The sequence below is a fragment of the Bactrocera oleae genome, chromosome 5 (assembly GCF_042242935.1).
Source record: "Bactrocera oleae isolate idBacOlea1 chromosome 5, idBacOlea1, whole genome shotgun sequence".
In the NCBI taxonomy this organism is placed as follows: domain Eukaryota; kingdom Metazoa; phylum Arthropoda; class Insecta; order Diptera; family Tephritidae; genus Bactrocera; species Bactrocera oleae.
The window spans coordinates 42,077,943-42,104,866 of record NC_091539.1 but is presented as its reverse complement, the minus strand read 5'-3'; the positions used below and the strand labels follow the sequence as shown (position 1 = coordinate 42,104,866).

The 26,924-nt window shown below is 33.1% G+C and overlaps 1 protein-coding gene across 3 annotated transcripts in view; it reads left to right on the top strand.

The window, feature by feature from the left end:
• LOC106617625 (uncharacterized) overlaps positions 1 to 26,924 on the top strand; it is a 115,778-nt gene that overhangs the window by 30,310 nt on the left and 58,544 nt on the right. For all 3 annotated transcript variants that reach the window (XM_070109648.1, XM_070109651.1, XM_070109650.1), the window contains one exon: positions 5,369 to 5,445. The gene's annotated coding sequence lies outside the window, so the exon portion shown is untranslated. The remainder of the gene's footprint in view (positions 1 to 5,368; positions 5,446 to 26,924) is intronic.

Genomic DNA, 26,924 nt, shown 5'->3' with positions numbered 1-26,924 from the left:
AGTTGTGCAAAAGTCCTTAGGAAAAAGAATGTAACATGAGCATCAAGGAGCCCTTCCTCTTCAGCCATTAAGACCGCTTCCAGAAAATGTAGGCGACTTAAGCGAAAAACAAGGAGAACACTTTCATCGGGATATTCGCACTATGTCAGAGCGATACTAGGGTCCGTGAAATGCAACTATGATGGCTGATTACTGCTGGAGTATTCAAAACAAAACTGATGTTTCTACTCACGCAAGAAAAGCACTTAAAAGAAAGCTTGCTTCATGTTAAGTTAGATAAATATATTTTTAAATTCCAAAATTGCAGTATTTTTTGCTTAAAATGTAATATGTTAATATTTCGAGAACTAGGCTAGTATAAGTTACAAAAAAGTAAGAGAGACCCTTTTGTATGAGGGGCAGCAGTTCTTAGCTTAATTCTACCAGTGACCTGTGACAAAAAGCAAAACTACGAGTTTAATTCGGTATAGAGTGAGTATTTATGGGTCCTCCCTTGTACATATTATTTTCGAATAAGAACCTGCTTCAACAGAGGCGGATCCAGAATTTCGGAAAGGGGTGGTTTTGACAAGTGACTGTTATTTGGAAGAGAACTTTGAATAATTAGGCACATTTTCTTCTCCAAGAATGAATAATATGAGAAAATAGTTTGAATAAAATTGTTGAGTTCTCCATTTTATGTACCAATTCTTGGCACTTATATTTGTCATTTATAAAGATGATTCGAAGACCAGAAACCAATATTTCAAAGCTTTGGACAATTTAATCGAAATCTGATGAGTAAAAGAGCGCAATACTCTAAAATTTTTATGAAAAAAAAATCGTCTATTGTTCTGAGTTAATTGTCATTTCTGAAGTCAGAATGTGGAGCAAACCAATCTATGGTCGAAATATCCAAAGTGCCCTTGATGCGGTAAGTTAGTTTAGAAATTAATTGAGTAACATTTGAAAATTTAAATAATATTTTACAAGTTTTGCCAGAACAACAGCAAACCCTGAACAATTGTTTACGACTATAAGAAGAATCGAAAACTATTATAAATTATATTTTGTATATTAAATTATATATAATATTTAATTAAAGCTTTAAGAATTAAAAAAAAAAGTCGAAAGTGATTACATGGCAATGTACGTAAATAATTTGTTTTATTAGATATATATTTTTTAATTGTAAAAAATCATTTATGAACCAACCTGTAGTAAGAAATTTCATTTCTAAAAACATTTGAAAAATTTTAACAACAAATATTAAAAATTATCTTCTGAATGTATAATGTTAGTGCAAATTATACACACCAGCATAGCCTTAGTAATGGCAGATGTCATGCTTCTATGCATACACATTTAACTTTGAGATAGAAATAAATATATTTGTAATATATATTCTTACTTAAGTGCTGTTTCATAAATTCTTTTGCTAGCTGACACAGGTGTATTATGAGTTTTCATTTATAATATTCCTGATTTACTTTTTAGCTCGTATTCCACTCCATCCACTTTACTTACGAATTAATGTTTTAATAAATTTAATATGCGTCAACAGATCGTCTTTGCTGTTGTGTGTATTTACTCTTGTATACCTTTCATTTTTATTAAGTTTGCACTGGAGTAATATTCCTAAGTAAGAGCTTCTAGCGTGTTAAGGCTTAATTCTGAAGCAATGTTAATCTCGAGTTGAAAATGTGAGTTTAAATAGTATATACGTATATGTATATGAGATTAGAGATTGCTTTGAGTTCAGCCAAACTAATGAAATTGTAAATGCTACTCAAGTTCAAAATACAAGTCTATCAACATTCAAATATTTTAACCAACAATTTAAGCGAAAAGAAGGCATTTGGCAAACCAGTTTCAAATTCAGTTCAATCATCAGTGTAAACACATACAAATATATGTGTTTATTGAACTTCAAAAATTCAAAATGAAGTATATAAATTATAAATTTGTTTGCTTTCAACAATATTTTTTCTAGAATCCTTCCACAACACACTTCACAACAAGACACTTACTGCATGCTTCTTGCCAGCCAACATTACGTATAAATATTAGCCAACGCACGACTTCAGCCAGTGTACAGTTCGCTTGATTTCTTCATTGCGCAACCAAATTTTTTCAAGCTCGTTGAAATGTACATTCAAAAGTGTTTTTTCATCATTTCAACCAGTTTGTCATCACCACAGTCAGTTAGTCAGTACCATGTCTGTCGGTCTCACTCTTCTGCAAGTTCCCGAACTTGCTTTGGTGGCATTTTCAGAATTTCTTAAGCCAAATTCGGCTATTTTGCATATAAATTACACTTTTACTTTGGCAATATTTTCCCGTTTTATACTGATATGAGCCAGCAGTGCTTGAAAGTAGGTAAAAACATATGTATATATGTATGTATTAGAAAATACGGTTTGTACTGTTGTGTGTTTTTGTTTTGTTGACTTGGAAAGTTATTTTCGTTTTTCTCTTTATGGATTTGATTAGTTTAATCGAAAGCGCTAAAAGTCTTGTGATTTATGGATCTAGATTTCATTCCTATTGTTACTTCTGCTGACATGCAGTGATACATGTTGCTAGCCCATACTTTAAAATTCTGTTATCGGTTTTGGGCTCAGCTCCGTATGCTGTTTAAGTCCTTGGAATGTTAAAGAAATTTCCGCACTTCCATGACAATAAATGGTATTTAAAAATACCCTTTAAATCGCACTTAAAGTATTGATAGGAAAAAGTAGAGCTTACTCTTCGAACGTTTGATATCGTTTATTAAAAAACAATCATTTACATAAGTTTATCGTATTCTAGAACTTACGTTTAGAAAACCTTTGAAAATAATTTCTTATGGAATTCTTGTTCGAGTGGACTAAGCTAATGAAAGGTCAATCATACTCTCATACTCGTTGGCTGTGGCAACGGATTGTTACAAATAATTGAAGAATAGCCGAATATTGTCTTCTAAAGTGTCAATCGTCTCGGGCATATTTGCGTTGACAAGCGACTTAACATAATCCCAGAAAAACTAGTCCAGCGGTGGTTCCATTTTGTTGGAACCAAAGATCTTCCACATTCACATTCAGTTTTGAAGAAATATGAGCAAAACCAAACAGTAAATTTTTGAAGATGTAACGGCGTCTCAACAATGGCTTGTGAATTATCATCACTCCAAATTCAACAATTTTTTTTTATTACTGTACCCATTCAACCAAAAATTAGCTTCATTGCTTTGGGCTCTTTCACCGAACCTGCGACGGACTCGAGGGTCGTTCGGCTTCAATTCTTGCACGGGTTGAATTTTGTAAGCCCGCAAACCAAGATTGTTTCGCAAAATTTTCCATAAAGTGGAATTGTTGCGCGCGATGGCGGATGGATTCATTTGGATCGTTTTCGATATTCTACTCCACAGCAGAAATAGAGTAGAGGGTGACTAAAAGATCCATGGTTGCTCGAATTACCGACACTGCTGTGTGATTAAGTCGGCCCAATATTGGACGCAGCGGGCGATTAGTCCCACGAAAGGAACCATTATTTTATTTAAAAATTTGCATAATTTGCAAACTTTATTCCGGAGTATTTCTGTTCATTATGAAATGACAAGCCCTGTTGAGTATAAATTAAGTAACAGCTGTTAAAAAGACCAACTCCGATAAAAGTATTGCCGCATTGAAAACCATACATATAAAAAAAAACAGACTTTATAATATTATAATACCCAGACATTACTTGTAGCAATAGCGTATTTCCAATCGCCCCATTTTGAACTACCTTGTGAACTTAAGAAACAAAATTTTTATATATAGCTAACTAAGAATCCATATCAGATTCATAATACATCAATGTCTAAACAATAAAAAATCAAAAAGTTGAAGGCCATATTTTTCGTAGAAGAAGAGTTTTGAGATCCTTCGAATATGCAGATATCTGCAGAGGCAGATGGTATAATCAGAAATATTCGGTAAAACAAAGTAATAGGCCTTTCTCCAAATAATAGTCCAAAATATTTATTTTCTGAGGAAAAGATATAAAATGAGATACAGTTTGTTGTTGGTTGGCTTGGTTTAAAATGGGTATCAAAGGTCATGACGGTGTGCCATATGACGTTACTAAACTAAGGATATGGATAATGGAGAAGTTTTAGTAAAAATTAGCCGTAAAATAGTGGTACTTACAGATTCCACAATTACCAATCCAGTACTTTCTGTTTTCTTTCAATTTTTATACCCTGAACAGAGTATATTAAGTTTAAGGACACATAAAGACACCATAGAAAATATATATACATGATCAGCGTGACAAGCTAAGTGGATTATAATGCCCGTCTGTCTATCTGACTGTATATATGTATACGAATTATTCAAAGTATACAATTAGTCTTTTAGTTTTTGAAATATCGATCTGAAGCTCATTTCTCAAGTGCCCGATATCGAACCACCATAGCATATAACTGCCACACAAACTGAACAATCGGATTAAAGTGCTTGTATGAAAAGCTATTTCATTTGATGAGATATATTCAAGAAATTGGGCATGGGGTATAGCTGCCATAAAAACTGACGGATCAAAATTCTTGTTAGTAATTTTTGTATATGTGAATGGTGTTAAAGCTTTTTCTTGTTATAAAATGTGTTTCTTGTAATTTTTGGCTGTCACAGTTAGCTAAATTTGAATCACGAATTAAGAGTTTTTTATGAAATGAATTTGCATATCCTAAGGAATAAGTAACATTATTTTTTAAGTTTTATCTACAGAATGTATATTGCATATATCTCAGTTTGATCTATATTGTAGAATATTGATATTATTAATAAATCTCTAAAAGGAATCCCCTGACTTTGTGCACACCTGCCGAAATCATAGCGCTAATAGTCGATATGCTCGCTATAGTTATATAGTATTTGGTTCGCGGCTTCACTCTTTTTATAATTGAGAATTTCATCTGAAATTGAAGTAAGAAATAATCTTAATTAATCTCTCACTAACTTTTAGAGATTAAAAAAACTTATTGTTTAAATACATTTATTTAATTATTCCTGCAGCTAATAATTAACATAAAATATCGCATGCTATATTTTTTCCGTAAATGCGAATAATTGAAAAGAAATAGTTTTGGTTGGGTTGCATGCTTTATTGTGTAGTTGTAGAATAAAACCCACTTTCCAAACCCTCAGGCGCATCTGCAGCTGACACAGTCTCAAGCATTGTTGCAAGAAAAATAAAGTTAATCAAGCACAAAACTAAAACTAATTAATGGCTGAATGAAATAATAGTTCTCATTTTGCCAGAAATATATAAAATGTTAGCTGTTAGCTGGCGGTTAGCCCAAAATGATTTTAATGTGTTATTGTGTAAAACTTTAATTCCATAAATATTTTATGTCTTTTTTCAGATTTGCTTGAATTGACACGTGTGCCGTCAACACTTTGTGCTTTGACCTTCACAAGGTGGATCGCCCTTTGTGCGCAAGTAAGTTAAATGTATTTCTGTGTAAAATAAAATAGTGCACTTTCACCGTTCTACCATCACTTTTATTGACCTTCGCTGTAACTTTGCCATAATACTTCATTTTGACAAAGGAATCGAAACATAAATGCCATTGGCAATTTTATTGCTTTGGTTTTCGTTTTTTTCTTTTTGAAGAAAACAAAACTGATTACGGGCACACTATATACAGACACACATACATACATTCTATAATTGTGGTATGTATATTACATATGCATTTGCGTTTTTTATACTCTTGCAACATGTTGCTAGAGAGGATAATATTTTTGTTCACCTAACGGTTGTTTGTATCACCTTAAATTAAGCCACGCCCACAAAACGCCATTAATAGAAAACCTATAAAATTGTATGACTAAGCTCCACATTAAAATATATTTAGGGCTGAAATTTTTTTTTTAAAGTGGGCGTAGCCCCGACCTCTAACAAGTTTAATCTACATATCTCCTAGGCAAAGCTATAATGAAACCCTTGTGAAAACGGGTGTGAATTTTGATTTTAATCTCGTCCACTCCACAAATAACGGTTTTGTTAAAAACTACTAAAAGTGCGAAACCCCATACCTCGGGATCTATTCCATCAATTTCAACCAAATTCGGTAGGTATTATTGTCCTGACAGTCCTACATTACAGTGAGAAAATAGGCGAAATCGGTCAAAAAACACGCCTACTTCTCATAAAACACAATTTTAAATTCCATGTGATTCTTTCACATTTCAGTATACAAATTAAGCACCAATGAATATATGGAGCTACACTTTTGCACGAGTAGGGTCTTTAAAGTGTGCCACCTTATGATCAAAAATTGTCAAAATCGGAGTCAAAATGGAACTTTTCCCACAGTTCCCACAGCGAACATTTTATTGAAAATATTGGGCAATCTGTGAGATATATTATTGAAAGGCAAAGGGGAGCCTTTCCTGATGAAAGCATAATTGTATGTCAAAAATGGGATGCGAACATATATCTAATATAAAGATTTTCGAATTGACTTTATACCGCATAAATGTGGGTTATCTTAATGAGAATGAGATATCGTGTTTTTCAAATAACTGTGAATTTTTGTGAAAATATTGCCTATAATATAACTGTATAATATAATTTCCCATTCCATTAAAATTATATTATTAAGTTATATAATAAGCAATATTTTCACACCCGATTTCATTAATTTTCCAGCCATTCACAATTTCGTCGAACAATGAATTTTGAATTCTTTCGTAACACTTAAAAATTTTTGTTTTGTCAACAACTGAAGCTATTTCCGGCGATCGCTTCTTGGAAGTTGCAAGAGTATGAAAGGTTCGGTTTCAGCCGAACTTAGTCCTTCCTTACTTGTTACTCAATACTTGTAAATTTATTCAATATCCAACAAATGTTGTGCTAATGTATTTGTATACAAATACTTACTACATACATATGACTTGTAGGTGTATGTGAAGTCAAAAAGTGTATGATTTGCATAATTTGTGATGTGGAATGAATTTCCGTTAAGAATACTTGTAAAAATGTTTATAGTATAGGCCTCACACGGGACAGCAGCACATTGTTCACACCCTACAAAAAAATTTGCAAGTAATCAAGTAAGAGAGTACATCCGTCTTTTTTTCCCTATAGGGTACAATTGGGAATGAATAAGTCTCGAATACATATCGTTAAAATACAATTGGGCATTAATTAGTCCCAAATGAATATAATCATATAATAACTATATAGTTGTAAATGTTAGAAGTCGAGAGAATGGAATAAAAGATGATTGGTCCATAAAACCTGAAAATATTTAGCTTCTTACAAAAAGTTACATTTAGTGTTTTCATAGAACATACTTAAAGAAAAGGGGAATATTTCGGTAAATATGTGGGCTAGTATTATTATTATTTTTGAACTAAATTGAATGCTTTTTTGGCCATAGTAAGAATGATCTGATTTAGCGCAAATACGCAACGATTGATTCGATAACATTTTGCCATTCTGAAGGTAATTTAAATGCCACTCTCATATAAACTTTTGTTCCTATTGGCAAACAACTGGTATTGTCGATTTTCACATGCTTCTCTTGAATCAAAATTATTCGTCATATACAGGAATGGGTGGTAATCACTTAGTGCCAGGTCCGGACTATAAGTGGATGCATAAGAGCTTCCCAACTAAGCTGCAGGAGCTTCTGGCTAGTCTTTCATGAAATATAATTGATTGAAACATTGAGATACAGATTGCCAAACCCATCTATTGGGAAAATACGGAATTTCTTTTATTAGACCTTAAATAAAATCATCTATAGTCACATTCGTTTAAGGTTCTTGGCCAACAAATCGTGAACTCGTCCCGGACTTGTTGTAGTTTTTGCAGGGCATTAAAGTAATCAGGAAGAATATCAGTCTACAACTGTCCGGAAAATTGGTGCATTATTTGGTGATCGAATTAATATTTTTCCAATAAAATTTTGAAAACCTTGAACCCAATTTCAATTAAAGGTGGTATAGGAAATACATGTTGAACAAGACATTTGTGAATATATCATACATGATACATTTCTGGACGAAAGCTAATAGTTGAGATCTTTCGAGTTGCCAATACAAAAAATATCAATTGCTTCGTTAGAGAAAAGTGTGCTGTCTACTTGGGCTTGTGGTTCATATGTTACTAGTTGTCTATTAGTTTATGACTGCAGAGTACTTTTATACATAAATATTAGTGTACAGGTTTTCTGGTTAGTATTGACGTAGAAATGTGGAATTGATTTGCATGCAGAAAATATGGTTATGGGGCTCTTAGTGCTACTAAGTCAGTATGTTACGCAATGAGAAGAGAATTGCTTGAACTTGCAAACAACGCACAAATACTTGCTCATATACTTATATGCAAATATGTACAATAAATATTGATGTTTAACTTGAGAATACCACATTCAGCGTGCAGGAGTGAGAAAAAGGTGAGACTTACTTTGACGGCATGTAGTTTTTTTTATGTTCATACGCATACTAAGAGGTAAATATAAAGATATACGTATTATATATATGTACATATGTATCAGTATGAGTAATATTATAATATTTACTTTAAAAAAGGTGGCAACTTGCTAAGAAAATATCTCGTAAAAACGGCAGATTCGCTGTTTTCAAACGGCTTGCGCTGTGATTATGTCATTTTCGTTTACTCATATGTTTCGTTTGCGCGATATTGTTAAAGTTTGCTGGGAATATGTATATTTTATTTCAACGCAGTATGTATAGCAATATTTATTTGAAGCAAGTGAAATTTGTAAATGTAACATTTTAAAAGATAATAATTTTTTCTGTGAATAATTCTTTTTTAATGCTATTAAGAAAAGTCCAATTCTTGCGAGAATCTGCCATTAGTCATCTAATTTCATATATGGTTTCCTTTTTCGTAGGAAATGTAAATATTTAAACTTCGCATTCCTTCCAATTAATATCGCTATTTCCTGGATGTCTAGAGTCAATACATACAATATTTTAATAAATTGCTTGAAATTGTCCAGACTACTCTTGAATCTTCTAAAGCCACAGTGACTGGTTAAGAGTCAGATTTTTTTTTATCAGAAAGATTTTTATCTCTTCATATTAGCAAGCTAATAACACCACCTTTGTCGGTCTGATTTAAGCGTCTAGTTTAGGGATATTTGTCGTATTTACTTATCATGGGTCTTAATTCCATCCGATTTTATTTATCCAATTTGGTTTTGTTTCCGTTATTCTGAATATATTTAATTTTTTATTAAAAAAACTTTCAGTTTTGAAATGAATCTCGTAATAATTGGACTTTCACTATATCTAGTCTAGGTATTATTCGATGCACTTACCAATAGCAGTGGCTATAAGACTATGTATATTGTACGTTTTTTTCTCATTACTGACATAACATTGATTCGAGAACTATTTTTAAGATTTATGCTTTAAGAACTTATACTGAAAAGTAAGTGAGAACCTGAGAGAAGCAAGCAAAATACAAATTAGGAAGCCTAGAAGTATTAAGTTTCTTTCAATCAATTGATTTTGCTTATTCTTCACCAATTTCTGAGATTTTTATTACTTCAGTCCAAGAAATTGAGCCAAAACTTCAAAATAGGAAATCCTCTATTATTTCCCGCCATAACATTTTAGAATTGCTATATATATACGAAGAAACCTGTTAATTCGGATAAACTCAACATAATCTACAAATTCACGAACAGTTTTTGAATTTTATTATGTCATTCGTAATTTAAATACTTTCAAGTTAAAAGAGTTTGACATGGTGGTGCTTTAATCCCTTTGAAAATGTGCACAGCACTGAAGTACTTATGTATGTACTTACTCATATAGACTATAAACCATATGTAAGCGTTTGCTAAGTGAAGTTTCGTGTGTAAGCATGTTAGTTTACCAAAAACTAAAATAGTTACTCAATTATTATTAAATAAAGAATAGCAGCCGTAGCTTACACATACACTTGTACTTATAACGGTAGATATACACATGTGTGTACACAACTTCAAAGGGATTACAGCAAAAAGCTTAATTTCGGCGAGTAAGCTTATCCGCTCAAAATTTGTATGGGTGTTTGAGACTTGCTGCTTATGTAACTAAGTTCATATACAAATATGTATATATGTAGATGTGTGTATGTATGTGCTAATATATATGCACGCATTGAAAACTATTTACAAAAAGGTCTAATTAGCCAGTTTACGTCAATCCTTTGCCAGCGCTCGCTAAGTGCAAGTGCATTAAAGGCCAAATCCTAAAGAATTACCACAGCACGCGTTTGCTTTCATTTTATTTAACGGTTATGCTTGCTTTTTGGAGGCTTTAAAAGTGCTTAACACACTGGCTGACAGCTTGACTGGCGTGTGTGTATTAAATGCGCATTAATAAGAGCTCGATGCAAGTGTGTGAACGTATGTGTTAGTGTATATGTGTGTGTGTACGCGAGACAGGAATGTTTTGTCTTTTTCTTTCATATTCTTTTATTGTGCTTGCTTCGCTTTTCATTTTGATTACCTTGTAGTCTTAACATCCGCTACTAACGTTCGCTTGTATGCACACTTACAAAAGCACACATATACAAACACTAGGTATATAGGTATATGCATGTATGTGTTTTGTACGCTATTTTGTTAGCCGGTAGTTAGCTTAACTTAAATCACATAAAATTATACACCTGCATATATGAAGAAACACATACATATATTCACATACAATCGCTGCTGGATATCCAAATAAGCAAACGACATACTTCGCATACAGTTTTACTTTCGCTTTCTTTTAATAACCTTCAGACAGGCAATTTCACTTTTTTCCGCATTTCGATGAAATTTTATTTCATCCGATTTTTACACATGAGTTGTCAAAAAGGTTCGTCAGCGTGTTCCGTGTACCTGCCTGCCAGCCCTTACTTCGCTTTTGCTTCTCGTGTGTGTGTTTTTTTTCAATATATCTCGCTTAGTTGCCGTTTAAAATTTTCAACAAATCCTTCAAATGGTTTGGGTGATAAAATGCTTTGATAAATATACGAACGAAGGTAGCAGAAAACATTACTTGCTTCGTTTGTGAATAGTCATTTAATACATATACATAAGTATATTCATGTATTACAATGTACATACCATACATATATACATGTATATATGTACATTAGCGTGTCCGTTATTTCACAAGCTAAGCTTTTTGCAAAAGCCCCCTGAAGCTTAAATTTCTCAATTTAAATCGTGCCTAAATTATATATCTTTTCTCATGTGTGAGACTTTTTGTCATTTTGCATTAAACAAGTTAACCTTAAACCTTAACCTTCGCTCTTCAAAAAAGATTTTAGTGATTTTTTCCATAAAATCGTTCCTTTAAGTTATGCATCAAATGTACTGAGCATTCATATAAGTGATGTATACACTAAGTGTTGCTTATACGACATGGTGGTTTATATTGCATAATTATTTTATGGCAAAAAAATCAGCTTAGAAAATAGAGAACACCCTAATGTAAGAGGTATACCATATATCTACATATTCATTGTGAAAACACTTCTGGGTATGATTTTGTGTTGTACTTGATAGATTTTTCGCATATCTGTGTTAAAGCGTGCTTGAAAGTCAATGTTGTGTGAATAAAGGGCAAGTCTTAAAATTTCCAACAACAAAGTGGAATCGCAAATATTTTTATACAGTTGACTAGAACAATATATAATGCTTGCGACAGGTAATCGCCTCAGTCTGCGTTCAAAATACAAGCGTATTATATACTTGTATATGTAACGTCTGCTGAATTGTATGTGGGTAGTTAAACAGTTAGGGACTTTTTGAATAACACTGCTCAACTGTGGATATATTTGAGAAAGCGGCTCAGCAGTGGGTTCAGTATAAGATAGCTGTCATTTTTTTAACACACAGTCTACATTTTCATATATAATATTTCTTAGACATGCGTTGCTAAGTCAGATGAAGGCCTAGAACTGTTTTAAAAATCATGCTATAATTTCTTAAATATATTAATTCTTTTGAACTATTCAAAATTATTCGAGAAAATTTAGTTTCTTGACATAGATCATCATCATTGTGGTAGAAGTATTAAATATCCGATTTAGCTTAGATATGTAAAATTTTGTTCGATAAGTTGTCGCCATTTTGAAAGGTATTTCATAAGGTCGCTCTCATAGAAAATCTGGTTCCTATTGGCGAACAACTGTGACCGTCGATTTTCATCAGCTTCTCTTGAAGCAAAATCATCAATCATATAAGAATGCATAAAAACCACCCAACCACGCGCTCGGAGTTTCAGGAGAGTCAGTATCGATGTGTATCGCGCTCATTGAACATAATTCCTCTTCGATTGAAATACAAATTACTAAAGTCATCTATTGTAAAAATAACAGACCTTAAATACCATTGGCTTAACGTTATTTTGTAACTTATCGTGAATTCGTTCCCGACTTGTATTGTTTGCAGGACAATCAGGATGATAATAGTTCACATCTAGAATTTCCAATAATAAGGGTGCTTTTTTGACATGTGGTTTTTAAGAACAAACAAAACGCATATAATTTAAATTAATAGGCAAGATTTTAGCTTTGTTATAATAAGAGGATAAGGATTTGCCAATATGTTTTAAAAATGATTTCGGGCAAGTCTCTTCCAAGCCGTCAATCGTTTCGAGCTTATCTGCGTAGACGTGCGACTTCGCACAACCGGTGTTAAATCACACGATCTTGGAAGCTACACCATCCGATAATGCGCTCACCAAAAGTTTTATTTAATACATCGAGGATGTAACTGCATCCCCACAATGGTTTGTTGATTATCATCACTACCCATTCAACCAAAAATTTCAAAAAGACCAAATCCGAAAAAAATGTGGTCTAATTGAAAATCATACGTCTTAATACAAAAAACACCCGTTACATATATAAATATCTACATAAGAAAGACAGACGAATGTCCTGCAATACCATCGCTGTATTTTTTCTAAACAATTCAATATACATATAATTATAATCAAATAAAATCAATTAGTTGAGGCAATTGAAATGGAAATTGGCCTATCGTATTTGGCGTTCAAACGTACTCACTCTACTTAAATAAGGACTACTTAAGAACTGTTTAAAAATATGTCGGTTCGGTTTGTGTAAAGCCCAATGTGTTTGTATTGAAAATAATTACACAATGAATTTTTTTAGTTTATGCCATATACCGAGCTCTTTCTTTTCAATCTATTTTTTTCACAAAATAAAAACAAACGTTTTACTGTTTTAATTCATTACATAATGTTATTACACCTTGAAGCTCTGTAACAAAAATCTTTGGGTTGATAGTTTCAATGTTAGAGTATGGTGAATAAAGAACAAATATATCATTATTATTACTTTTACATAAAAGATACGAGTTATATGGTATAACTCATCAAATAACCCTCCTCATAAGCCATAAAATATTGTATTTAGTATTCCTATTTTGCTCTATGCATTCGTGGCAAATATAATATTATCATATCGAAGTGCTTATGCTTTAAGTGCCATGCATAACTTATACTCAAGCAATGAACTACATGAAAAATCTCTTCAACTTCTTAACGACTAACCTTAATAAGAAGTATAAAAAAGCTCGTAGTTTAAAACATTTATTTAATTTATTGCCTACTAAAATCAATAAAAGCAGAAACCAATCTGCGCCACCACCTTTTATGTACATAATATCTATAAGCCTAGGCACGTTCGCCCGCTTCATTCATAAATTCAAACAAAATAACTGTTACGTTGCTGTTTAGTGTGAATGCATAGTAAGTAACACTTACTTGCTTTATTGGTAGTGTAAGGATGTGTGAACGAGACCCACTCGTATAAATAAGTGTGTTTCACGCTCGACGCATTTTTAAGTATCCACTTGAAATGCGCCAGTTACAGTTTATGGAGCGCCGGGCAATAGCAGTGATTCCGAAAAATGTGCGAGAGCAAGTGTCATCTACATATAAGGTTGGTCATTAACCCTGCAGGGAAAAGCGACGATAAGAACTTATAATTCGAAAGAAAGGAAAATAAGAGTAAGGAGTTGATCATAAATGAGAGTAAAGAGGAAAAAGGGAAAACAGTCTATTATTTTTACATTTTAAGTGGCAATATAGTCGTGGACACAAAATATTGGACTTTCAATGCATAGTGTACACCGGTAGTTATAGTGATTTAAATTAGCTTAGTAAATTAGTTTCCACTGACCTTCAAAGGTAAAATCAAACTTTCAGATCTTAATTCAATTGCAGAGTAGTTATGCTTAGTATCTATATCATTACCAAGCTAATTTTAACCTATACTTTACAGCCGGGTAATCTGATGTGTAGTTTTACTCGCTTATACGCACACTTTCAAATGACTCTATATACACATATACATCTGTGTGTATGATAATGTGGAATTTCGAACCCAACAGAAATTCTTTTATACACACCAAAGCGTAGGTGTAAGCAAACTTTTGCTCATTCCCAAGGCAACTATTTAGGAATATTTTTCCTTTTCTCAACTGGCTCACAGAATAAAATCTTAAGCGAAGAAATAAATGAGTCTTGGGTCATTTTATAAATGACTTCCGACACAACGATAATGTAGATAATCATGATGATTACCTAAAAAACTTTTTCGCTGAAAAGAAGTGGGTGATAACTAATAGGATGCATATTATATACTTGGTATTTGTACAATTTTACTCCTACTCAAAAAAAAAAAAAAGTACAAAAAGTTAAACATAATTTATTTTGAAAACTCGAAAGTGTGTATTTTTATTATTATAGAGTAGGCGCTTTCCGGCCTTATATCTACTGCTTTCCTGCTTCTAAGGACATTTCATGTGGTAATGTGATATCAGATTATTGCTTTATGTGCGCTTAGCTATCGACGTATATTTTGATGTATCTTCTGCTTGAAAGATACTGCAGTATTTCGGCAGCTTGAAGGGTCGCTGGAGATCTAGCTCCGAGCAATAGGTGTCCACTCCATCAGCCACTTTTGATTCGTCCGTGTATATGTTGAAAGTTCCGCTGGCGGTTCACATGTCAATGCACCATCCACCCTCTTTGTGTGTTACTTTAAAACTTCTTTTCCAAATAAAGCGTGAGGGTATGTTTTCTATGTTTCCGCCAATCTTTAAGCTGATTTCGCTGCCGAGCTTTCCACTACAATATCAATTATTGGTAGGTTGAATAACCTTTTTAGTGTAGCGTCATAGAGGTGTAGTGTTATGAAAACTACCATTAATTTAATGTAAGATGCTGTACATAAATTCTTTGATAAATAATTTTCAGGCATATTTTTCCCTAACTCTCGTAAGGTCTATTCAGAAAATCCTATGATTACACCCATATTTTTATATTATAAGAGTCTTCTACGATATATGAGTTTTCTACGATGAATTTCATAGAGGCTATATGAACAGCGAAGACGGTTTGGTGATCTGAATATTGACTTAGTTTGGAGGTTATAGGTTTTTTGAGAATTTTAACAATACACACTTTAATTTTAATGATTAAACTTACATTCTTTGGACTATTTTCTACTGTGAAATCACTTGCATTTGTTGTGGGAGTTTAGTACCCACCTTAACGTTTTGATTACTGACATCCTTAAGTGGCAATAAAAATACTTATGCTCTTGGCGTATTTTTCTTTCTTAACTATTCAGGAATTTTGAAGAGCTTCGACTCATATATTTCTTGTTTTTTCTCCTCATGAACTTCTCACTATATTTACCTAAGATCTTTCTACTATACTTGTATTTCATGTTCTTCACTGGACCAGTTTATATTCCGAACTTTATCAAGTAAAAACCTTCAATTGAAAATATTGTTGGTATTTCTTCGAATAATTCCTTTTTGATATAATAGAAGTTATTGAGGCTGATTAAAGTCATAATTATGATAATCTTAAAATTTCATAATTTCAATTGTCCATAACTCATAGCCTAGATGAGTATGAGCGAAATGAAAATTCAATCCTCAACTGATTTTTCCGATGTGTTTTTAATGCTTTGATCTTTTAAGCTTTTATTTCGAGTATTGGAATTGTATAATTTTGGTATATGGGCGAAATTATGATTTTTCCTAAGGATTTATTTTTTTGTCAAAAAATTATTAAGAATTTTATTTACGTTCGCAAAAAGGTTTGCATTATTTTCGCAGCTGAGGCAGGAGTACACAAGCCATAGCGTGAGAGTCATACGAGTACACTTACCCACCTGCCCCTGCCAAACCCTCTTTTGATCGTATGCAAAGTTTTATTAGCTTAATTAAATTAAATAAATATTAATTCTAATAAAAGTAACAACAAGTGTTTCTAATGAGACAATTCACGAAAAATTTGGCTTTCTACAGTACTAAGCCATCTACTATCATTGAACAATAAAAATAAAATGGCTGCAGCAAAAGTAGTTAGAGATAAAATTTTGTTAGTATTTCTAAAAATCTAGGCGGTCTGCACAAAATTCCCTGATAAAGTTGAGCTCACATGTGTGTCGTTGTCAGTTTACGAGCTCGGCGGAATGCTATATGTTTTTAGGCCAGCATATCAGCTCAAACCACTTGCTGATTTACAGTAGCATCACATGTGTATCATAGCACAATTGTAGGCATTCGCTTGTTTCCGGAGGCAAGTGAGTTGTATCGTTGCATACATTGAGGCGCCACGACATGTTCGCATTACACTTTGCATATTTATTCGGTGGCTGTGCATGAGCAGCCGTCGTTGCTGTAGGGTAAAAGCTTAATAAATTTCCTCTTCTACAATGTGGCACTTGCGGTTAAATGGCACGTACACTGTACGTTTGTTGTGCTGGAGCAGCGCCTAAAAGGAGGCTAAGTGTATGTGCAAATATTTATGAGAAATTTCATTGTTTGCCCAGCGGCTGCGAGTGTTGGCTTTCTTTCACTTCTTTTTTGTTTGTTTTCAGCCACGTGGTTGTTTGTGCTTTTATAATTGTGGCAAGATTGGCAGCGTGACTGTTGATTTTCATAGATTTCGTACGAACTGATTGTGCGCTTTATTGGTGTAAATAGTTGGAAAGTTTTGCTTCCACCAAATGTGTTCGATTGAATTGCTGAATTTCGAAATGTTTTGCATTTATGTAAAATTTGATTTTGGTAAAGTGTTTTTTTGTTTGTTTAGTAGCTTCGGTGAAATGAGTTAATGGCCGTAGTTTCTAGGCAATATTTACGTTTAAGCATAATTTTTACCAAAGTAGGTCACCTAGTTATCATTTTTTCTCTTGTTATATTTACTTTACCTTAGTACTACTAAATATAAATACAAGTATATCACAAAAGTAGGGCCAGAGCCTAAATCCTAAAGATGGTTCCCCATAAATCCCAACCAGACACTATGCAACAGCAATATTTTGGTACGTCCACCATACAAACTTTCTCAAAGAGTTTTACCCATGTTGATTATTTGTACAAATCTGTAGTCAGTATTTCTCCAGCAGCTCTTTTTTTCCAAAAATACTACAATTTAGGATTCAAAAATATATTGCTGTTACTTAACATGAAATAAACTTTCTTTAAGGGCTTTTATGCATGAGTAGAAACATCAGATTTATATGGAATGCTCCAATGCATTACAACGACCCTAGTATCGCTGTTCCATAGTGCGAATATTTTGATGAAAGCGTTCTCCTTGTTTTTCGCTTAAGTCGCCTACATTTTCAGGAAGCGAAATAGTTTACTGATATATTTAAAATATTCCTTCCACAACATCTTTGCTTAGAGCTTTTACAACCTGTTTTATCAGACCTAACTTTATATGAAGAGGGGGTAATATAATGCGGTCTTTGGCTACTAAAGGGGCACTCATCACATTCATACCACCCGGTACAAATTCACTTCCAAAGGCCAAACTTTTTTAGTCCAGTGTTCTGGCTTAGCTCGGCTATCCCATAAGCACATGAAATAGGGATATCCTCCTTGTTGGGTAACAAGAAAATTTACCATTTCTAAGTCGAGGCATATCAGTCAGTTATGTTCCACGTATTTTATTTTCTTCATAAAAATAGCGTTTTTTTTATAGAATCAGACGCATTTAAACGTCATTCTGTAAACATATAGTCAGCAAGGATTATTTATACAAGTTCTTCTTAATGTGGAAATAGCGGTTTATTTATGAAATTTAGTAATTTTTTCCCTAAAAATTAATTTAATTAAGTCTAGTAATGATATTTCAAAAAGTACTTGTATGTTATCACTAAAACTAGAGCTGCTAGAAAGAAACTGATAGTAAATTTGAAATCATGAAATCAGCGACGTCAAATTAGTAGGAAACTGTTTAGAAACTTCATAAAACAAAAAAATAATACTTTTTTTCAGTGTAATATTAGTTATGTAATCATTTGTTTCCTTCAGAGTCTGCATTAAATTACATTTCTGTTTCATAGATCATGACCCTGTACAAACCGAGATATATTTGAGTTGTGTATAAATATTATTCTACTTTGTCATGTATCACTGCTTTTGTTATGCCAAAGGCTTGTGTCAACTTATGTAAGACTCAGCATATGGCAACTAAACAGATCGTGATCGGTTAAGAACCACATCTACAATATCAGTTATGCAATGGTTAGACTCGGAAAGGACTTCGATATCTTTTCTCTTGCAAGGATTTTGAAAATATATAAAGTTAAGGTTTACAAAGCGTTGGGTTATGTTCCGACCAAACTAATATTAGATAACTAGTTTAGATGTTACCGAACTGTTCCTGGAACAATCGGGTCTACGTAACCGGAATGAACTGATACTTATATGATATAATGCTAGGAACTGTTACTATAGGTGAATACTTGGGAAATGTTTTATACTGCTATAACCATAACAATAACATCAGAGATTTGGGAATGTTCATTTACTGCAGACGTCATCTTCAGAGTATATTTCCTAACTCTCTCTCTCATTTGTATCAAAACCTTAACTACAAGTATAAAACAACAATTATTAGACGATTCAAATAGTAGAGTTATAAAAAAACTGTAAGTCTGTTGGCGTGAAGGTCAAAGCTCGAAAAACGATATTCGATATTTATTTATAAGTATTTAATTGAAAATGAAAATACGCGACTACTAAAAAATAAACCTTCCACTTTTAGCAGCACTTACTCACGACTTAAGAAAATTAAAAATATACCGTAATCATTCTTATTACCTTAAGTATACACTTAGCTGGCTATCAGTTTGCCAACTAATCCGCAAGTTAAACTTCAAAATGTATATATGGTATACGTGGGTGAAAGTTGCCGCAAACAAACTTTAATGACTGTCTTGAGATCTTTGGATATTTCTTCTAATTTTACGCTTACTAAAGTCTTAGCAACATTTTTTCGTGTCGATTGCCGCTTTGCTGCTCTTTGCCACTTCCATACCTTATCATTTTCAGCAATTTTACTACAAACTCCTTAAATTTATTTCTGTTTTTTAGCCTTTGGCGAAATTGCTTCTTCGCTTTTCGCACATCTTTACCTTTCGACAAAGTTTTCATGAAATGAAGTACTCGCTTTCTCATCTATATATAGATATACATATAAATATAAATACACAGAGTCTGCAATACATTCGTACATTGATTTGTGTTTTATTTTTGTCCTAATGGTTTGGTGTATTGCCGAGGGAAATATAAGAATTGTTCGATGTGGCAAGCAAAGATAATTAAATTTTAATTGCTTTCATTAACGATTTTAGGTGTTGATTTTTGCAACGATTGCTAGTTGCCGCAGCAAATCTATGTACACGCGCACAGAAACAGATTATTATGAATATGTACTTGTGTTTTAAATTGGCTTCGAGGATTTTTCATTATTGAATTATACAATTGAGCTCTTATGTAATTTGTTGAAGCTAAAACTTATTGATTTCATCTAAAACGCTAAACGTTATTAAGTATCGCAAATAATATTAGCGAGTTGACGATAATACCATTATGTGATTAACCGTGCCCGTTTGATATATACCGGTTATACTTGAAACTAGTAGTGCTCAATAACTGTTTAACGAACAACGTCAGAAACTTTAAATAAAACGATAAGTATAATAAAACAAGCTTATACATGGGCCTTGGTCTTGATACTGTATTTTTCTGGAGAAATTATATACCTAACTTGATGGATTTGAGTCAAATTCGGTTCCTCTTCACTCTTCCGGGAAAATAGCTTGGTAGTAATTTTGTATTGTTAATATCAGTATTCGGAAATATACCAGGCATGAAGTGAGTGTTAAGATACAGATGTGTTAGTAGGGAACATTTATTGTGAACGAGCCACCCCTTTTTTCTGTTTGGTTGGCATTACGTCTGTGAAACATATCAATAACCTTACAGTTATTGAACATCATATTTTTTCATTGTGTTGAAAATGTAAAATTTTGTACAGGAAAGTGATGATTTACGGAAAGCATTAATTTTTTGTTTTCAACGGTTCAGAGATAATGATTTTAATGTGAGAAATAAATAACGTGGAAGACCATCAAAAGAGTTTGAAGACTCCGAACTGCAAGCAATATTGAATGAAAATTAATCTGTGAGTCAAAAGCAAATGCCAGCCAATTAAAATGTTGCACAATAAACAATTTTAGACCATTTGAAGGCTATGGGAAAAATCCAAAAGTGTGTAAAATGGGTGCCACATGAATTAAATGAAAGACAAATGGAAAACCGAAAAAACACTTGTGAAATTTTACTTCAAAGACACGAAAGAAAATCAGTTTTGCATCCCGGTTAATCCGGTACAACCATCAACAGCGAATGCAAAAACAGATCAATGAGGTATATCACGAGATTCTAAAACCTGGTTAAACTGTTAATACTAATATCTCTACAGACAACAAATGATCAATTTGAACCATGCATTGATCAAAAAACGACCAGAATGATTCAGAAGACACGGCAAAGTATTTTTGTTACACAACAATGCACCTGCACACAAAGCAGCTCGGAGGTCTTCCAATTACCATTTGTTTTCATCGATGGGCATTGACTGAGCAGCACTTCGATTCCTACGCAGAAGTTGCAAATTAGGTATTGTATCTGATTGCCAGAAAGGTGGTCAAAATGTGTAAAAAGCAATAGTCAATACTTTGAATCCATTTTTTTTACTTTCCCATTCAAAATTAGTATTTTCACAAAAAAACGCTCATTTCATACCGGTACAATTTTGATTAGCATAATGTGATTTGGTAAGAACAATCGGTGATTACTTTCAATACCCTCGTTCAGCACTATTGCGAGAATATATAATATTAAAGGGTTCCTTTATATATCGAACAGGTGTCAAACTTTTACTTTGATATCCGTATTACAATTGTTTCGTTTAACTGATAAATTTTATTGAATTGAAAGTTTGTAATAAGTGGCAACCCTTTTTAAAATACTATTAATATTATCGAATTTAAATTAAATTGGGTACTTAAATCTCAGAAAGGTAGCAACACTTTAGGTTGTGTTGTTTCAAACCGAACTAACAAAAATAATATTTAACTGGTCTCAGCGTTTACTAAGGTGGTGCTCTGATGCGCAGCTGGCGAGAAAATATATTAAAAGAGAAGTACAAAGCAAGTAAGAGAAGAGATAATTAAATAAGAATTGAAAAGGTTAATTTTATCTACAACCCAATAACAAGGCTTTTCATAATCATAAATGTCCCATCTGCTATATACTTCCAAAAGCAAAATTCATGCTTTCGCCATGATCAGCATTTATAGTTGTAAGTATTTGCTTTTGCTTGTCATTGTTTAATTTAAAAATCATCACTGCTGCCTTTGCCACTTGTTGGCTTTCCATTTCATTTACCGCACACGAATATATTTATTTGGCTTCGCTAACTCTGTGTGCTTTGGTGAGTCCTCCCCATTTTTCTATGCCACTAGTATTATTGTTAAAATCTCTTGATGAAAAGGAAACATTTTAAAATTTTTTTGACGACGTTTCTCATTTCTTCACTATATTTATTTTCTTACTTATAAACGAGATTATATACATATACAATATATACTTTTATATATGTGTTTGTGTTCTTATAAAAACGTAAATATGAACTTTCATAAATTCCCGAACAAGCGCACTGCGAAAAGACAATCTCAGTGATGTCTGAAACCTTTTAACAACCACCAAAACGTCTCTAATACACAAAAGCCCAAATACGCACGTATATATGTACATATGTTTTTGTAAGCATAAACGAAAGCCCAACGAAATTTGAGTCCATTTGCACCTGACGCGCCGCTTTCTCCATTTCACCCTCGCTAACGTTTTACCTTCTTTACGGCAAATTGCAATGCGCACAATTCAATTTCCTCAATTTCTCCACCGAATGTTAAGTGGAAAAGGCAGTAAAAGTGTTTTGCGTCAGAGTAAAGGCTACGCGTCGCCACGCTTAGCTTTGAACTGCTTGTAACGGACGGCAATGCTCGTCTGTGTTGGGCTGCGCTTTATTTTGGTATGTTTTGTGGCTTCTTCTTATTTTTTTATTTTGGCTAAGTTAAAAAATTTACCGTCCCCGAAATTCTTCGTTCGCATCATCTGCATTGTCTAAATATTTCACCTCTCTTTCTGTTTGTGCCATCAAGCTTAACTGAAGCCAGCAAAATGATTTTTATTATGATGAACAAGCTCCCAAGTGAAAGTATGCGCCGCCTGGTTGTTTTTTATGTTCTTATGTTGGTAGTAAAAATAAAAGAAAAAGTTCGATCTAACGAAAACAGCTGTGCACAAAAATATTATTGCTTAATCGATTAATACCTGCCAAGTTTCATTTTTGTTATGTTAGCGCTGCCACACAAATATTCTTTCAATCGTCAGTGAAATGACTGCGCTCAGCTTATTTTTTGTTTTCCCTTCAACCTTTATTTTTTGCGGAATATAAATTCAATGGAAACTCTAAAAGCATCAGCCCTCGGCATTTTAATACTATGTGCAATACATTGAAACCGAATTAAAAATTTGTTATCACACGGCACTTACATGCATTCGTATGAAGTGAGTAAGCGCAGAAGTAAGCTAGTGGTGGTGCGTTGATGGACCCACGGGATGTATGAGTTTCGTACCTGCATGCGCTCTGACATATAGTTTCAACATTTTATTGGTGATAAAGCAACAAAACGCACACACGGTTAAAGTCTATATCTGCACGGACATGCAGTGATATATTCGGATAGACACTGTTATGCTTTTTTAAAAGAGAATATTAAATATACGCACTAAAAGTAACACTAATTTCGTTATTAATTCAATAGAAACAAAATTGTGCTGAAAATAAAAGATTCAAATAAATTTAAAAGGAAAACTTTCAGCAAAACTGTTTGAAGGCAATTAAACTAAAATAAACATAGGAAAGTGAAAAGATTAAATATAAATATTTGCATATTGAACTATAGTACAAATAAGAACTACACGAAAAATAAACATTTAGAATTTATGTCAAAAATTATTTCACTAAAAATGTTATAATATCATGATACAATTGTCTAGTTATAGATCGTTCGAAACTAGAAGGGCAAAACTAGGAGGAAAGGTTAGATGGGCAGTTTTCTGCAAGGAGATCTCCGTCAATCTAAGCCTTAGGCTACCGGATTACTGTCGTGTTTTTCAGGCAGAAGTGAATGATATTAAGGTGGCGGTAGAGCAAAGTGCAGCCTCTTTCAGGGAGGTGAGCATTCTTTCCAACAGCAAAGCAACAATACTAGCACTGAGTTCGCTAACTGTGTGCTCTTAGCTAGTCAAGGAGTGTCCGCCCTCACTAGAAACAGCATCAAGCTACTTTATCTTCCGAGATGGAAGAGATTGTCTTTACTAGGGGAATCGCTGGTAACTGCAAAGCCAATGAGCTAAGCAGAGGGAGCACCCTGCATCGCTCATATGTGGAACGTGGCTGAGTTGGATCTCCACTGCGTTCTATCACTTGACCAATGGACTTCGCGTGCGCTTAGGCTGGTCGACGACATTGAAACATTTCTGCAGTCTTACCTCGACGAACCAGAATACCTAACCGATACTGACATTAGCCTTCTCAACAAATTTGTGAAAGGCTCAAAGCGCTTTGTCGACTTGTAAGGGTTTTATGATCTATTATATAGGATTTTTAGGTACTACAACGGAACGGCGTTCTACGCTTTCCAAGTGAGATCGCTGTTACCATCACCTCTTAACCTAACCTAACCTGAAAAGTAGTTCTGTCCAAGGTAAAGACGAATTCAAGTTTTAAAGAGGTTATAAATGGTGTCACCAACTTGTTTTATGTATGTATGTAATCAGTAAAACTATTATATAAATGCAGAAGGATACAGAAATGTCGTGTACATTAGAACATGAAATTCAAAAATTGTTTTTGTGTTTTGATTCTTGTTCAATTGGCATGATATACAAAATATAAAAGAACAATTTTGAGAACCCTGTTCAGGGTTAGACCTCATTTTAACACTTATTTGAAAGCCTTTGTAGCGAAGAGTATTTTCTATATTTTGGAATATCTATACATTGGAATATCTTCTAACAATACCTCCTTTGGTTGGTTACTCTGTCAATACAAAATTAAAATAAAATATACTTGTATATTATGAAAAACTTTAACTTGATTTTGATCATTCAGTTTGTATGGCAGCTAAATGCTATAGTGGTGCTATCTAAACAATTTGTCAGTTGCCTTATACAATAATCTAATCCAAATTTCATGAAGATATCTTGTCAACTAAAAAGTTTTCCCACACAAGGACTTTATTTTAATCGATATCTCTAAAACTTAGGATTAGTTAGCGTATATACAGACAGACGGACAGGCAGCTGGATATGTCTAAAGCATCTCGAATCGCTACACCGATCATTTATAAAAAAAGCGAAATTATAGGCATACTATGAATAGGTAATTTAGAAGGATATGAATGTAATGAAGAAGTAAGCATGCATGAGTTGAATCAATCATTACAAAATACTGCGACGGTCAGTGCCCGGTTTTATGAAAATTCATAAAATTTTTGCTTACAAAAAATGTATACAATGTGTTAGTCGCCAGATTAAATAACTTAACTGTCATTTAACAATTAAATTAACAGTTAACCTGTGTAGAACTCATATCATACTATTTTAAAGCAAATGTTTAGGTAAATGTGTATTTATCAGCTTACATTCGCTGGCAATTTCAATCTCGTTTAAAATAAATATAATGTTGAGGTTAGTATTAGTTTGCAAAAATTTTCAAACTTCACTGGAATATTCTCCTCAATAAAAGTAAAGTTACATAAGCGAAGCGATAAGAATAAAATTAATGTTATGTTGCAATAACTAGCGCATTGAAAGAATTTACCAATTATCCACATATTTGGTTTGATTTAATACCAACTTTTATACAAAAGTTTTGTTGAACTCTTCTATAGATCAGTGTATTCTCTTGAATGTTTACTTCTAGGTCTTTGAATCATGGGAAATTGGTAAAAATTACTATAGTAATATCAGTTAGAACGCACTTTTGTTCCTTAGGTCATATTCGATTTCATACGAGCGTAGTCATTCCTTATTTGTTTGTACTCGTATCGCTTTTATTGCACATCAATTGGATTTTAACGCTCTCTATGCAGGAAATTGCTGAAATAGCATGCCACCTTTTTTGACAACTGACTTGATGTATTTACGACACATAATGTTTTATATGTGACTAGGGAAAATACGAGCTTGAGTGCTGACTGTTAAAATGTCATACGAAATGAAAATTAGAAATGGGGTCAATAAGTTATAGAGGTGAAGGAAATTTATATTCGAATATTTGCAATTCAATATTCCGATGTGGCTGGAAAGAAAACTTAATTTAGAAAGAAATTGAAGATTTCTAATAATTTCTGTCAAAGTTACCATCAAAATAGTTATGCAATCAACAACTGAGTAATCTATATTATATGGGTGCAAATCGGCAAATATACTCACACATTCAATATAAATCTCTTTTATATCGATAAGGGGCAAAAAATCAAAAAATCATTTTGATGACATATTTTTCATTTTATCTCACGAAAACACTACATACATACATATGCATAATATGTCAAGGACTCTGTAAGTTCTATGATTAACTTTTAAAACTCACCCAGTTTCATTTGTTTACTTCTTCACTATTATGGTGTTTCCTCTTTAGTGATTTTTGTGGAGTATTACCAAATTTCTTATCTAAATTAAACAACAAGTTTGCTTGAAATTTTGTGTTTCCTATAGAATCATCAAAACGGAATCGTTGAAAATCTTGCAGAAGGATTTTGGGAAGTCAATGCTGGATTTGTACCAAATAACCTAAATATTTTGCAAAAACTACTTCGAGTAGAGATCGCAAAAGATATGCTTGACATCCTTACTGAGGACCCTACATTCATTCAATCCATCATCACCGGTGACGAAATATAGGTTTATGAATATGCCGTCGAAGCTGTCCAACAATCTAGAGAATTGCGCTGCGAAAATTAGCCGTACCGAAATCCAAAACTCGCTGAAAGCAATGAAGGCTATTTAGTCGAGGCTTATAACAAGTATATGGAACATTTTTCACATCTTTTGGCCTTCCATTAGCTCTATAGAAAGTTTCTTTCTGTTTCCCTAGAGTTTTCAGCCAAAACTCGCTGAAGGCGCAGAAGGCCATCTCTGCTGAGGCTTATAATGATTGTGTTAAAAATTCGCCACACCTTTTAGGCATTCCATCAGCTCTGTTGAAAGTTTCATTCAGTTTTATTAGATTTTTCATAAAAGCTAGACTAAAAAAATAAAATATTTTCTTTTCGATAGCTAATTAATCTCCTTTGTGAATCCTCATTCAAGGCTTTAGGGAATAAACTCATAAGTTTTTTTCAGTTATATGTTTTTTCATTAATTCAACTGTCAGCTATGTTCTTCAATACCTCAAAGACTATGTGTGAGTTTAATGTACATATATCTACATGGTATAATTTCACTTCAGAAAGTTACACTTGCGGGT